This window comes from Elephantulus edwardii, unplaced genomic scaffold (assembly GCF_000299155.1).
Source record: "Elephantulus edwardii isolate Elephantulus edwardi_28Jun2011 unplaced genomic scaffold, EleEdw1.0 scaffold00410, whole genome shotgun sequence".
Taxonomy (NCBI): domain Eukaryota; kingdom Metazoa; phylum Chordata; class Mammalia; order Macroscelidea; family Macroscelididae; genus Elephantulus; species Elephantulus edwardii.
Window position 1 is genome coordinate 956,217 of NW_006400160.1, and position 593 is coordinate 956,809.

The 593-nt window shown below is 34.2% G+C and overlaps 1 protein-coding gene across 1 annotated transcript in view; it reads right to left on the bottom strand.

The window, feature by feature from the left end:
- LOC102844203 (zinc finger protein 658B-like) overlaps positions 1 to 593 on the bottom strand; it is a 108,202-nt gene that overhangs the window by 43,289 nt on the left and 64,320 nt on the right. The window lies entirely within an intron of this gene.

Below are 593 nucleotides of genomic sequence, written 5' to 3' on the forward strand. Positions count from 1 at the left end.
AGTTTACTGGTGGTTTTGTAAAAATCATTTTTCACAAAACCCTTTATAGGAAGTCCACATGCTAGAGTGACAGACAAAGGTCACAAGGTTATCTTCAAGTTAATTGTGGTTCAATTTTCAAACTACAGTACTATTATTACAATTTATTACAAACATGCACAAATAAGTTGTGTATAATAAATATTTTATTAAATATTCATATGAAAATATGGTATATATATTCTCTCTCATCAAAATTATGGGATCTAATCTTCTCATTCTGCTTCGTATCCTGCAATATCTTACACGTTCTACATCTTGTAGTGGAAAAAAAATTAATGTTCCCAAGCCTGAATATCACTGAAAATGTGGTTTCTTTTTAGCCATTGCTTTGTTGTATGTCACATCACTGGATAGGGACATGCGCACAAAACATGCAAATTACTAATGGTGGAATTGGTTATTATTACCGTTCTACAGGCCCAAGTGGAGAAAGTTTAAATGTGGAAGAAGGTTTAGAGGCTACCAGAAAGACAGACGAAATAGAGGTTATAGGACACATCAGGCAGGAGCAGACTTAAGGGCAAAGAACTTGCAACCGTGTTTGAAAAGAC